Source organism: Castor canadensis, chromosome 10 (assembly GCF_047511655.1).
Source record: "Castor canadensis chromosome 10, mCasCan1.hap1v2, whole genome shotgun sequence".
NCBI classification, from domain to species: Eukaryota; Metazoa; Chordata; class Mammalia; order Rodentia; family Castoridae; genus Castor; species Castor canadensis.
The window spans coordinates 8,503,518-8,519,199 of NC_133395.1; positions in this window are offsets into that span (position 1 = coordinate 8,503,518).

Below are 15,682 nucleotides of genomic sequence, written 5' to 3' on the forward strand. Positions count from 1 at the left end.
AGAGAATATTTATAGAAAGAATTCTAATAATAATACTAATTCTGATAATTCCTGAAACTTTTCATTGGCTACATTGCACTTCAGATAAAATTTTAAAATGCTGATCTCAATCCTCCCTAAATTTTTAATAAACCACCTACCTCTCTTATTCTTGAACCACTTAGTTCTGTCTTTTTTCAAGGACTTCTCACATAATTCTTCAGTTTACCGATCTTTCTCCATACCTATAATAGTCCATTTTTCATTACTATTACCAAATATGTGAAACTGGTTACTTTATAAATTAGAAAATTATTAAGTTCGTAGTCCTGAAGACTGGAATTCCAAGCTACATTGTTCTGGTTCTGACAAGGGATGCATGGCCTGTGTCACATTGTGTCAGACAGCTTGACAGTGGGAGCATGTGTGAGAGAGAGAGAGATCAGGGAAGTTTCAATTTTTTACAATAATCCTCCTTCAAGAACTAACAGGGGTTCCACAAGAACTACCTTAATCCCTTACTACCACAAATGACCTAATGACCTCCTACTAGCTTACATTTTTTAAGGTCCTACCACAGCCCAATAGCACCACACTGGTAACCATACTTCCAACACCAACAAACCATAACCCAACTGTAGGATCCCCTTTATTATACATGACTAATTTTATATATGACCAATTTTATACTTTTTAGTCTCAGTTTAAGTGTCACATGTTCCTTATGTATAAACCTCTCAATAATAACAGCATTGTTATCACCCTCAGAGGCTATCCACCTTTCTTCTGCTCAGGTCCACATACCATAGGACTGCACTTTGGCTCACCTATCCTTTCACCTCTGCCCATGCAGTGAGAAATCTAGATAAGACCCTGATCAAGTGACAAATGACACAAAGCCTGATGTTGAGTCATTCTCAATTCCAGAGGGTGTAACCATGCCTCTGTTATGAACATCTCTAGGAACAAGGGAAAGCTTATAAACTACTACTTGCTGTGCATGGAGCAGGCAATGAAAGGAGATTCAACTTGCAAGTGTGATGGTCACATGAGAACACTAGGAAGAAGCTGTAAGCAGAAGACAAGGGATTGGTGCAGGCCAAGGACTTATCTTCATCATCTTGTCATTTTGTCACCAAAATGCATATGGAAGAATGTGGATCATGCTAAATTGAGTGGATATAACAAGCTTACATTTGTAGTGTGAAATTGAAGAAATTCCTAGAAATTTCTTCATTGACTCATATATAACTTTTCACAGAGGGAATAGAAATTATAAGTCCTCAGTTATAAGACAATAGTCATAAAATACCCAGAACCTGTATAGAGCAGTAACAACAGTAAGAAGACAGCGTGGGTAGATTTGGAGGACAAAAAGACGCAATGCCTAGTCTTACAAACTGCTTAAACGTGATAAACACAATGCAAACCCATGTTCCGTTAACTTGAAATGCTGCTTTTCTGAATCCTAAAGTACAATTTCTATTTTATGAGTGCTTTTTCATTACATACTATATTCCTTAAATTAATCTAGTGGCCAGACTTTATATTAACTCTCAATTCTATGGATGGCTTGGAGGCTTATACACAATTACGGAAGTTGAGTCCTTTAGCACTGAATACGTGGATTAATGTTTCAGCAAACTAATTAAGGTAGAACAGTTTTCAGCCAAAATATTACCCTAGAGGTTTTAAAAGAAAACGTCAGTAAAACTCATCACAATCTTTGCTTATAAACTTATAATCAAAAGCAATTTCAGGGCAGAAGATAAAGATCAAATGAAAAAGAGTAAACATCCCAAAGTAAACTTATCACTTCTGATAATCATTATCATTGCGTATGAAATTCAGACAAAGTGCTCAGGCTACTCAAGGGCTAGCCATTTGCTATCCTAGGAAGACAGAACCTTACAGCTTTGTATCACCAAATGACAGATTAGATGACCTAAAGTACAATGATACCATGTCCAATGTTGCAGTCAAGCAAATGACAAAGAAAAAAAATAACTAAAAGTAATAATAATGATAATGATAATAATAATAATGATAATAACATCATACCTTAACAAAATATGAAACTTGGAATGACACCAGGTTTCTCATTATTGAAAAATTCAGCCCTTTCAGGTTTATGCTACATAGGAAAACTCTGTACTCCAAACAGGTTTTAACAGGATGCAAAGGTTTTGACAAAGAAAATCCCCAAATAATATAAATAATCACAATGTCAAAAGCTAATAACAATCAGAACCATGGCTGTTTGAGATAGGTTACAGAAGGTTATTCTATAAAAGCCAATGTAAAATATCACTTAGAACATTAAAATGACTTATGCTTATTATGTTCATGCTTTTGCTGTTGTGTTTAGATTAATATGCCCTAAAGAAAATATTTACATTTCTACCCTACATGTGCAATTTTTAAAGCAGTATCCTCTTTTGCAGCTAGTATGACAGATTGAACTATAATAGTAAACAGTGCTTAGAAACAACACTCTTATCCCCTCTGCTGTGTTCTCTTGGTAGTTCATCTACACATTCCAACTGTTCCTTTCTCTGGAGCTAGTCCATCCCCAGGCCATCATAACTACAGTGAACAGTGTTAATGCTTCTGTATCTTTGATAACTTTGATAATATCATATCATAGCTGATTTAATCAAATTTATGACTAAAATACTTCTAGAGTAGATCCTGGTGTTATGTATAAGAGAACATCATGAGTGAATTTTCAGGGAGTAAGTAAGGGTGTAATGTTTCATCTTATTGAATGAACCCAGCCCAAGCTAACTAAATGTCACTTAAGAGTCTTGTTAACCTCATTCCTCCATGGGTGGTGGCCTCCTGTTTTCTCTTACTAGACTCCAGTGCAGCATGATTCTTGACACCATCTACTCTATGTTCATCAGCTAAATTGCAACAGATGTGGCCCTAATTTCTTCCATGTGAAGAGAAAGATCATTTATAAGTGTATTGGGGACTTCTGCATCTTATGCAACAGCAGCTGGAAACCTTAATTTTCCCCACACAAAATACATCAAATATTGGTGTGAAATTACAGAAGGTTGCATTAAATTCCCAGTTCTGGCACCTCATTAAACACTTTGCAATCCATTTTCATTTAAAAAGAAAAACAGTCTGCATGCAGGAACTTGAATGTATGTATAGATGATCCTGAAGTATTCAGAGGGGTATTCACATGCAATCCTTTCCAATTTTAGTCACTTTAGTCAGAGGTTGCATTAGACAAGGGAAAAATGAATTGTTGAATCAGGATGAATGATTTTAGAAGATACTAAATATCCCTTTTACTAAAAGTCTTATCAAGAATCATGCTAGTTGATTGCAGTCTTGAGTTAAAAGTGACTTCCTATTATATAAAAAAGGTTCCGCTATCACTTTAAAAATGAAGCTCAATACATTTTTCACAAATTAGGCCAGTGCCAGAAGTGTGGCCAACTTAATGCAGGTTTCACCTTCATGGCGCTTCTACAGTGAAAACAGCAGAATGGTGTCAGAGCACATGTGCTTACGGCTTTTGATGATATCGCTACCTGTGCTTGATCAGAAAGAGAATGAATGGAAATAATGTAATGCTTCCCACTTCTCTGCTCAGCAGGTGCTCATTTTGAATGAGGGGGAGGGAGGAGTCTGAGCCTGTAGGTGCCCTTGCTGGTCCCCTCGCTGGTCCCTTCTTTTTGTTTCTCACATAATGGTCAGCTTGCTACTCAATGGTCTCTGCACAGAAGTGAACCATTTGCTCAGCTGAAGAATGGGGATTTCATGTAATTCTGAAAGAAAAACTAGTAAAACTTTCTGCTGCACAGCACCTTCCTAAGGGATTTTTGAGGGTAATTTTATTGATATGCAACTTTTCCTTGAGGCGTTGATTGTACAAACCCAGTCCTCATAGAAGATGAATTTCACCGTGTAAAAATCCAGGACCTATAGCACAGCTGGTTTATTATAATTCACTGTAAAAGTGAATTCTTAGCACAGGATGAAGGAAGTTTCATTATTCAGTGTCTTAAAGCATCCAAGCAATTTCTAAAGGATCCAAATTGGCTAATGTACGAAAAAAATATAGTTTTTGTAGATTTTGTTAATCTTTTACATTGTAAAAGTAATGCCTGCTAATGTTTGAAAGGTTAGAAACCACAAAAAAGCCTTCCCAAATAGAAAATCAAATCCATTAGCATTTTGGAACAAACATTCTCAATATGATATGCTCACATATTACTATACACTTTGGCATTTTTCAGACAACTATATTACTTGACCTTTTTCTATTAGAGATAATCAGATGTAATGTACTCCTGACAACTCTCTAATAGAACATCTTAAGGACAGCAGGATTTACTTAAACAATTTCCTATTGTACTTTTGAAGTGTTCTTTCTATGCTTTTTTAGTTTAACATAATGGAGTAAAGTCATATATTGATCCATGTTTTAGAAAATCTCTGGGTAATTGTTTAAAACTAATTCCAAGAAGTGAAATTGCTGGTTCACAGGAAATGGACATTACTTGGTCTTTGAATTTTAAAAAACCAATACCTTTCAGAAAAACATGCAATTTAAAGTCACAGCATTAGTTTATTGGTTTTCATTTTTCACCATCCTCACCAGCCATGGCATTTTAATTATTGCCAATGTGATAGGATGCTATACTAAGGATGTCTTTAACACTTGAATGTATATAAGAGTCAAACAGTTTAACTACTGTAATAAAAATATCAAAATCTCAGTGAGTTCACACAGTAGAAGTTTAATCCTTGCTAACACACCAGTGTTATGGGAGGATTTGGGTAGACACCCACACATTCATTTAGGGACTCCTGGCTCTGTGATCTTTTCTTATTACCATACCATCATCAACTGTAGCATCTAAAGCCTTTGCTGGATCTTTGGAATATGTCCAGAGCTCATGGAAAGACAGAAAAATCCCACATAGGAGATTTCTCTAGTCAGGGTCAGGAAATGGTAGACCATACTTGCTCATGTATTCCATTGGGCAAAACTTGGTCTCAAGGACATGCCCAATTTCAAAGAGACCTTGGATATAAGACAACTATGTGCCAGGGAAGAAAAAGGAACATATTTATTGAGTCCTTATTTGTCTTTATTTTACTCTAATTAAGTGTCTAGGTATTAAAAGAGAATTCATTCCATTCACATTGAGATTAATCACTGAGTCACTGACATACATTCTATGCTTTTCTTTCATTTCTTTACTTCATTATGAATTTTTTCTTCCTTTATTTGTACTGCTTGGATCAGTTGTAATTTGCTCCATTTTTCCCTGGATTTAATTTGAAACTCCAGTGAATTTTCCTATTCTGGTAATGGTTACTGTCATTATACATAGATCTCAGTAAGACTGATTTATCTATTTTACCACAATGGCTTTTAAGTCATCTGCTTCTCCACCAAAAGCTCTGCACAAGATCTTGGAAATGCCTTTATCTCTTCTTTCTTGCTACTTCCTCCTACTCCAAGATTTTGCTGAAAAATAACAAAAGTTTGCATTTATATGGGAAAATGAGCTTGAGATCTCAAGTTATTGTCCTACATATTATCTCTTCACCCTTAGCATTTATATTTTAACTCAATTTCATAAATCCAAGGACTAACGCATGAAGAGACCACACTGAGGTCTCTGTTCTGTCAATTTGTTGTGTATTAATATATATTTTAGTGTTTTTCTCAAATTAGATTCTATGTTGACAAACGACTAGAAGTAGATTTTCCCCCCAAGCAATGTGTTGCTCTCAAACTGCAGATTTAATACTTCTTCTTATAGCTTCTAGTCTTATAGATGAAGACTGTGAATTTTTCCTTTTTAGGAACTTATTTTTTTTCTAAGGCAGACCTTCTCAACCTTGACATTACTGACCTATTTGGCTAGGTGATTTTTTTGTTGGGGAGGTTGTCCTGTGATATGTAGAGTGTTGAGTGGGATCCCTACCCTCCTTCCACTAGATCCCTGTAACAACCCACCCACTTGAGATAGCCAAAAATGTCACCAGGCATTGCCACGTGTCTCCTGAGATCAAAATTGTCCCCACTTGAGAATCACTGGTCCAGAAGGTTATAAACTTAATTTTTATCTGAAGAATGCATATTTTATCTAAAAAACAATTTACCACAGTGAGTCTAATTATGTGGGTATCTATGAATCAGTTTCATATCCTTCAGTTTAGGTAAGTTCTTTTAGCAGTGTCTCTGCCAAAGAGTCCAAGATGGTGACTAGAGAGAGGAAGCAGAAAGTATGCTTCCTAAAGTAAAATTTTGGAGAGATGCTGGAGATACATCTTACAGGAAAAACCACCGAGAAGATACAAAACTTTGACTCCTCCACAGCCCCAGCCCGCACGTAGCATTCCCACTCTATGTTAAACGGAGAAACCAGGAGGGCTCCCGAGCTGCCAGATGCCAGTGCCCAAACTGCTTGGGAAGACGCAGACCACAAGGTAAGCAGTACGCAGTACTCCCACAGACAACCTTGGGCCAAATCAGCATAGCAACCTGAACAGACCGACCCCCACCCAGGGAAAAAAGAGAAACTGAATAATAAACAACAGCAAAAAAGACATGTAGCAAAGAGGGTGGGGCACCCTGAGTGCTGAAGAGGGGGGGAGGGACAATCCCCCACAGAACTGTAAATAAACAAGCCAGCTGGAGAAGGCAGGAGTGGCGGCACCCGCCCAACAACCAGGAGCGGGAAAGCTTGTAAAAGTGGTGGTGGGGGGAAAACTCCACAGGAGAAGGGCGAAGGCCCACTTCCCATGTGAACTGTAAATAAACATGCCGGCCATAGAAAGCAAGTGTAGCGCCACCTCCTCCAGTGTGCTTGGAAAGGGAAAAGCTTGTAACAGTGGAGGTTGCACCCAGGAGAACTCTAAATAAACAAAGCCTGCGGGGCCAGATGTGTGTTAAGCTCACTCCTGAGATCTCCATAAAGAAAGCCTCCAGAAACAGCAGGCTGACAGCAGTGGGTAGGTGAGCTGCAGCCTCAGATAGATAGTCACAAAGCTGTCTCCAGACTCTTTTTTTTCTCTCTTCCTTTGATGAGACAACAACCGAACTACACCTGCATGCTGAAAAACTTACTGAAACTGTATTGCATTTGAACTTGGGACACTTTGTGGTGTTTTGATTTTTTGGGGTTCTTTTTGGTTTTTTTCACCTTTGATGAGACAATGACAGAACTACTTCTGAGACACCATCTCCAAATTGGAGGCTGAGGGACTAACACCAAAATTATTAAGACTGAAACTTTATTGCATTTGAATTGGAGATTTTTTAATTAATTTTATTTTATTTTATTTTATTTTTCAATCCTCTCTCTGTCTCTCTAATGCCTGTTTAGCTTACTGTTGATTAGTACACTATCTCTCCCTGTTTATATCTTTGAAAATTTTTTGTTTGGTTGGTTGGTTTGGTTTTTTACTTGTTTGTTTATTTGTTTTTCCCTTTTTCTTTACCTTCTTTGCTTTCCCTCTCTTCTCACCCTTCCATTCTAAATGTCACCATTGTTATTATTACAAGCTAGAGAATACTTAATTGCACACAGTACAGGGACAATAACAACAGCAAGAGCAATGATGGGAAGACAGAACAAACAGGGAAACCAGTTTCCCCACAGCAAAAAATTAGTACAGGAACCAGAGGGGAATGAAGAAAACAGATACTCAGATCCAGACTCCAACAAAATGAAGATAAACTATGCCAAAGAACCCAATGAAGCCCACAAGAACAATCTAAAAGAAGAAATCCTACAGGTACTCAATGAGAATTTTATAGAGATGATACTGGATATGATCAACCAAAATGTACAGGAGACATTCAAGAAATTCCAAGACAACAAAAATAGAGATTTTGAGAAAGCACAGGAAGAAATAAAAGAAACCATAGAAGCACTGTATAAGCACCAAAGTGAAACAAAGAACATGGTTAATAAAGAGATAAATGAACTCAGGATGAAAATAGACAACATTAAAGAGGAAGGGACTCAGGATATAGAAAACCTCAGAAAAAAGAATGAAAAAGAATTGCAAAACAAAATGGAATGCCAATCCAGCACAACAGAACAAACAGAAGTCAGAATCTCAGAACTTGAAGATGAAATGGTAATTAAAGGAAAAACCAAAGAACTATTAATTAAACAACTCAAGACCTGTGAAAAGAAAATGCAAGAACTCACTGACTCCATCAAAAGACCAAACCTGAGAATCATGGGCATTGAAGAAAGAGAAGAGGTGCAAGAAAAGGGCATGCGTAATATATTCAACAAAATAATAACAGAAAATTTCCCAAATCTAGAGAAATCTATTCCTATACAGATGCAAGAGGCCTCCAGGACACCAAACAGACCAGACCAAAATACTACTACCCCACAGCATATTGTCATTAAAACAACAAGTACAGAGACCCAAGAAAGAATATTGAAGGCTGTAAGAGAGAAAAAACAAGTAACATGCAAAGGTAAATCCATCAAAATCACAGCAGACTTCTCAACAGAAACATTAAAAGCAAGAAGAGCTTGGGGTGAGATCTTCCAGCCACTGAATGAAATAACTTTAACCCTAGGATACACTACCCAGCAAAACAGAAATAAAAGTATTCCATGATAAGCAGAAACTAAAACAATATGTGACCACAAAGCTACCACTACAAAAGATTCTTCAAGGGATTCTGCACACAGAAAGTGAAACCAAACATAACCATGAAAGGGCAGGCAGCACCAAACTACAGGAAAAGAAAAAGCAAGAAAGTAGAGAGCAACCTTAACTTAGGTACACACAATCAAACCTTCAAACAACTAAGACAACTAAATGACAGGAATCACCACATACCTATCAGTACTAATGCTTAATGTTAATGGACTTAATTCCCCATCAAAAGGCACCGTTTGATGAACTGGATTAAAAAGAAAGATCCAACAATTTGTTGCTTACAGGAGACCCATCTCACTGACAGAAATAAGCATAGGCTTAGAATGAAAGCCTGGAAGATTTACCGAGCTAATTGCCCCTGAAAACAGGTAGGAGTAGCAATACTTATCCCTGACAAAGTAGACTTCAAACCTACATTGATCAAACGAGATAAAGAAGGACATTCCATACTAATAAAAGGGGAAATAGACCAAAAGTAAATAACAATTATCAACCTATATGCACCCAACGTCATTGCACCCAATTTCATCAAATATACCCTGAAGGACCTAAAAGCATATATTAACTCAAACACAGTGGTTGTGGGAGACTTTAACAACCTATTATCATCAATAGATAGATCATCCAAACAAAAAATCAATAAAGAAATTCAAGATCTAAAATACGCAATAGATCACATGGACCTAGCTGATGTCTACAGAACACTTCATCCAACTTCTACACAATATACATTCTTCTCAGCAGCCCATGGAACCGTCTCCAAAATAGATCATATCCTAGGGCACAAAGCAAGCCTCAGCAAATATAAGAAAATAGAAATTATACCATGCATTCTATCTGATCACAATGCAATAAAACTAGAACTCAACAACAAAAATAAAGACAAGAAACATGCAAACAGCTGGAAACTGAATAACTCATTGCTTAATGAACAATGGGTCATTGATGAAATAAAAGAGGAAATTAAAAAGTTCCTGGAAATCAATGAAAACGAAAACACAACCTACCGGAACCTATGGGACACAGAAAAGGCAGTCCTGAGAGGAAAATTTATAGCCATGACTGCATATATTAAAAAGACTGAAAGATCCCAAATCAATGACCTAATGATACATCTCAAACTCCTAGAAAACCAAGAACAAGCAAATCCCAAAAAAAAATAGAAGGACACAAATAATAAAAATAAGTTCTGAAATCAATGAAAAAGAAACCAAAAAAAAAAAACCATACAAAGAACTAATGAAACAAAAAGTTGGTTCTTTGAAAAAATAAACAACATTGACAGACCCCTGGCACACCTGACTAAAATGAGGAGAGAAATAACCCCAATTAGTAGAATCAGGAATGCAAAAGGGGAGATAACAACAAACACCATGGAAGTCCAGGAAATCATCAGAGACTACTTTGAGAACCTATATTCAAATAAATTTGAAAATCTTAAAGAAATGGAAAGATTTCTAGATATACATGATCATCCAAAACTGAACCAAGAAGAAATTAATCACCTGAATAGACCTATAACACAAAATGAAATTGAAGAAGCAATCAAGAGTCTCCCCCCAAATAAAGTTCAGGACCTGATGGATTCTCTGCTGAATTCTATCAGACCTTTAAAAAAGAACAGATACTAACCCTCCTTAAACTGTTCCACAAAATAGAAAGGGAAGGAAAACTGCCTAACACATTTTATGAAGCCAGTATTACACTTATCCCAAAACCAGGCAGACACCTCCAAAAAGGAGAACTATAGGCCAATCTCCTTAATGAACATCAAAGCTAAAATCCTCAATAAAATAATGGCAAACCGAATTCAGCAACACATCAAAAAAGATTATTCACCATGACCAAGTAGGCTTCATCCCAGGAATGCAGGGATGGTTCAATATACAAAAATCAGTAAAGGTAATAAACCACATTAACAGAAGCAAAGACAAAAACCACTTGATCATCTCAATAGATGCAGAAAAAGCCTTTGACAAGATCCAACACCATTTCATGATCAAAGCCCTAAGAAAACTAGGAATAGAAGGAAAGTACCTCAACATTATAAAAGCTATATATGACAAACATACAGCCAGCATTATACTTAACGGAGAAAAACTGAAACCATTCCATCTAAAATCAGGAACTAGACAAGGATGCCCACTGTCTCCACTCTTATTCAACATAGTACTGGAATTCCTAGCAATTAAGCAAGAAGAAGGAATAAAAGGAAGACAAATAGGTAAAGAAACTGTCAAAATATCCCTATTTGCAGATGTTATGATCCTATACCTTAAAGATCCAAAAAACTCTACTCAGAAGCTTCTAGACATCATGAATAGCTATAGCAAGGTAGCAGGATATAAAATCAACATAGAAAAATCATTAGCATTTCTATACACTAACAATGAGCAAACGGAAAAAGAATGTATGAAAACAATTCCATTTACAATAGCCTCAAAAAAAATCAAATACCTAGGTGTAAACCTAACAAAAGATGTGAACGACCTCTACAAGGAAAACTATACACTTCTGAAGAAAGAGATTGAGGAAGACTATAGAAAGTGGAGAGATCTCCCATGCTCATGGATTGGTAGAATCAACATAGTAAAAATGTCTATACTCCCAAAAGTAATCTACATGTTTAATGCAATTCCCATCAAAATTCCAATGACATTCATCAAAGAGATTAAAAAATCTACCGTTAAATTTATATGGAAACACAAGAGGCCACGAATAGCCAAGGCAATACTCAGTCAAAAGAACAATGCAGGAGGTATCACAATACCTGACTTCAAACTATATTACAAGGCGATAACAATAAAAACAGCATGGTACTGGCACAAAAACAGACATGAAGACCAGTGGAACAGAATAGAGGACCCAGATATGAAGACACACAACTATAACCAACTTGTCTTTGACAAAGGCGCTACAAATATACAATGGAGAAAAAGCAGCCTCTTCAACAAAAACTGCTGGGAAAACAGGTTAGCAGTCTTCAAAAAACTGAAACTAGATCCATGTATATCACCCTATACCAAGATTAACTCAAAATGGATCAAGGGTCTTAATACCAGACGCTAAACTCTAAAGCTGGTACAGGAAAGAGTAGGAAATACTTTGGAATTAATAGGTAGAGGCAAGAACTTTCTCAATGGAACCCCAGCAGCACAGCAACTAAGAGATAGCATAGATAAATGGGACTTCATGAAACTAAAAAGCTTCTGCTCAAAAAAAGAAATGGTCTCTAAACTGAAGAGAACACCCACAGAGTGGGAGAAAATATTTGCCAGTTATACATCAAAGGACTGATAACCAAAATATATAGGGAACTTAAAAAACTAAATTCTCCCAAAATTAATGAACCAATAAAGAAATGGGCAAGTGAACTAAATAGAACTTTCTCAAAAGAAGAAATTCAAATGGCCAAAAAACACATGAAAAAATGCTTACCATCTCTAGCAATAAAGGAAATGCAAATTAAAACCACAATAAGATTCCACCTCACCCCTGTTAGAATAGCCATCAGTAGCAACATCACTAACAGCAGGTGTTGGCAAGGATGTGGGGAAAAAGGAACCCTCTTACACTGCTGGTGGGAATGTAAACTAGTACAACCACTCTGGAAAAAAACTTGGAGGCTACTTAAAAAGCTAAACATTGATCTACCATTTGATCCAGCAATACCAATCTTGGGGATATACCCAAAAGACTGTGACACAGGTTACTCCAGAGGCACCTGCACACCCATGTTTATTGCAGCACTATTCACAATAGCCAAGTTAGGGAAACAGCCAAGATGCCCCACCACTGACGAATGGATTAAGAAAATGCAGTATTTATACACAATAGAATTTTATGCAGCCATGAAGAAGAATGAAAAGTTATCATTAGCAGGTAAATGGATAGAATTGGAGAACATCATTCTGAGTGAGGTTAGCCTGGCCTTAAGACCAAAAATCGTATGTTCTCCCTCATATGTGGACATTAGATCAAGGGCAAACACAACAAGGGGATTGGACTTTGATCACATGATAAAGTGAGAGCACACAAGGGAGGTATGAGGACAGTAAGACACCTAAAAAACTAGATAGCATTTGTTGCCCTCAACGCAGAGAAACTAAAGCAGATACTTTAAAGCAACAGAGGCCAATAGGAGAAGGGGACCACAAACTACATAAAAGGTTAGTTCGAGAAGAATTAATTTAGAAGGTAACACACATGCACAGGAAATCAATGCAAGTCAACTCCCTGTATAGCTATCCTTATCTCAACTAGCAAAAACCCTTGTTCCTTCCTATTATTGCTTATACCCTCTCTACAACAAAATTAGAAATAAGGGCAAAATAGTTTCTGCCAGGTAGCGAGGGGTAAAGGGGGGTAAGGGAGGGAGCGGGGGGGGGGGAAGGGGGGAGAAATGAGCCAAACATTGTATGCACATATAAATAAAAATAAAAAAAAGAAGTGTCTCTGCCCCTACAGACTTAAGGTAGACTAAGTTTTCTGATGAAGTCCTTGAAGGAAGATTCTCTGTTCTTTGGTCTCCCACATCATCCCAAACAGAAAAGATGTGGAAGCCTCAGCTTTCATATTCAGCTAATTTGAAGAATGAGTAAAGCAGAAAACTCACATAAGGTGGAATCTAAGATAGCCAAACTCATGTAAAGAAGTAAGATGGGATAGAGTGTGGGAGCTGTTGGCCAAAGCACATGAGGTTTCAGTTCGATGTGAGGAATACATTCAAGAGAATTACTGCACATCATGGTGACCATAGTTATAACAAGATGGTGTATAGTTGAAAATTGCTAAAAGATTAGCTTCTAAATATGCTTACCACAAAAGTGGCAAGTATATGAAATAATGCACTTTTTAAATAGCTTGATTTAAGCCACTGCACAATGAACATACATTGCAACATCACACTGTATAACATAATTATAAGTATTTTTGATTTGTCAGTTAAAATTTTCTAAAGAAAAATTCACATGAGGTTCCCTGACATTCTCTGCTGAGTACCATGGCAGGTTGGAAACATCACTTACTCCATCAGCTAAGATTTCACTGAAACCTCAAGCCCTGACACAGTAATCACCTGTCCCAAGAAAAGCTAATGGCTTTGGAGTTAGGAGTCGAAGGTAAGGAAGTTATATTTAGGGTGCCATTTCCCAGAGTTACCTTCAGAATTTGTTAGAAGGCTTGTTCTTGAATTGAAGAATTTGGGAAGACTTGGGAAAGGCTTAGGAAAGAGAAAATTTCATATTCAAAAATTGTTTGAATTTAAATGACCATAAAATAACACTAAGAACAAAAAATGAAATAGGATCAGTATGCAAATATGCAAGTTATATTAAAACTACACAAAAACCAAGAGCAATTTGAAGCCAGTGTGAAAGGAGTAAAGACTTTAATACAGACTCTCCCTGACTTTTGATGGCTCAACTTAAAATATTTTGATGGTGAGAAAACAATAAACATTCAGTAGAAACTGTGCCCTTAGTTTTGAATTTTGATCTTTCCTGTGGTAAGAGACACATCATAAGTTGAGGTATTTCTGCATGGAAAATAAGATTTCTCACTAGTATTGCAAAATTCCTTCAAAAGCATAAATACTTACATTAATATATCAGGAGTCCACAGACAATTTCTATCATGAATATATATATATAAAATCTCATATTGGGAATAAAACAAATCTGGCATTACAAAGTAGAAAAAGTCCTTACATGAAACCAAAGAAACCACCATGTAAAAAGGTCTGTTCCTATGGGGTGATTTTCTAGGTTGATAAGTTAAATATGTTCCAATAAGTGTTAAATGAAAGTAGAATGGTTTTATAATGTAAAATACAAGTCTAAGGACAATGGACAGAATTTCTCATTTATCAGTGAGGCAAATAGCAAATCCAACCTCAGTGCTATCTGATACGCTCCTATCAGAGTAAGCAAGGAAGTACTACAAATACCAAAATCAAAAACTATAATGACCAAAAACTTGCTTCATTTGTTTGACTGATAATCTGATCAACCTAAAAAGTTTTATTTTTTTAAAGACAAGTAAAGAAGCAAAGGGATTTCATAAGTCACACATTGGCATGTCCTTATACTTTGAGCAGCAACTGTCATGAGTTTTCAAAAAAGAAAAGACAGTCCACATGGAAGCTCAGTATATTTTTAAAAAAGAATTCTCACAGACACTACTTTCTTCAAATGAAGAAGAAATAAGGCATGGATGAGTACAACTTGCACAAAGTCAAGAAGGAGTAGAATATGCAAATGACATGGAGGTGTTGCTATAGCAGCAGAGTACGGGAAGGTGAGCACCTACATGCTACATGAAGAAAATACCATCTCCTCTGACTGCAGCGCTGAATTCTTCCATCCCACATGCAAGGAAAGCCAAACTGAGAGTGAGCCTGAACCAACGAATGACGAGGTCCCAGTTATTCACTCCCTGCCATAAGTCATGGGTCTCGCATGAGAGAAAGAGAGGAGTCAGATGAGAATCTTAATAAAGGCAGCCCTGGGACTCCTGATGATTCTGCAAGAGGAGGTCTGGGGAATGGCCCTAGAACCTGAGTTTTGAGATTTACCCATGGTGATTCTAGACATCTTTGAAAGCACTGCTGAAATTGTGGAGTCTCAAAAGCCCAGTAGTTGCCTTAACTAGGCTATAGAGATTGGGAGATAGATGGCTTCTCTGCTGTATTTTGTTTGGTCTGCCACAAGCAAGTCCCAGGGCTACATAGTTCTCTTGGAATACCACTGATTTCTTTGCCCTATTCTCTAATGGAAGATTAGAAATTTGACTACAACAGTTATCTATAAATCACTTTCTTATGGAAAGAGTGTGAGGAGGGACATAAAACATAAAATTTCTTTAGCAGCCTTGGATGGGATTCAGAAGATGGTGGGAGACTAATCACCAAGGAAGAACTCAAAACCTGGCCATCATCTTCCTTTCTCTTCCAGAGTAACACATTTTTTGCTTGTTTAAATCATTTGAATAAATGACAACCTAAAGCCAAGTAAACATGAGAGTTGAAGAC